Source organism: Theobroma umbraticum, unplaced genomic scaffold (assembly GCF_002168275.2).
Source record: "Theobroma umbraticum cultivar Fairchild unplaced genomic scaffold, ASM216827v3 scaffold_67.0, whole genome shotgun sequence".
In the NCBI taxonomy this organism is placed as follows: Eukaryota; Viridiplantae; Streptophyta; class Magnoliopsida; order Malvales; family Malvaceae; genus Theobroma; species Theobroma umbraticum.
In genome coordinates this window covers 8,143,297-8,143,615 of record NW_018397262.1, presented here as the reverse complement: position 1 = coordinate 8,143,615, position 319 = coordinate 8,143,297, and positions in this window count along the sequence as shown.

Sequence of the window (319 nt, the reverse complement as noted above, 5' to 3'; positions counted from 1 at the left end):
AATGAAAAAAAATAAAAGTGGAAAAAACTGAGTCTTTGTTTATATATATTTGTCTCTATCCTCTTTAATCTGGAGCTGTAATCATGTGAGATTACCCTATATTTCATTAGAAATTGAACAAAATGGAGTTGAAAGCTACTCTGTTGCATCATGAGCTAAATAGATATTATGGTATGCAACAATTTTAGAGAATGATATGACAAAATTAACTTACAGCAAAGTAGCAGACAGTAAAAAACTAAAATAGTAATAAGTACCATTGATGTGTTTTCCATTAATGTGGATCCAAAGGTATCAATCATTTGCTCAAGTACTAGCC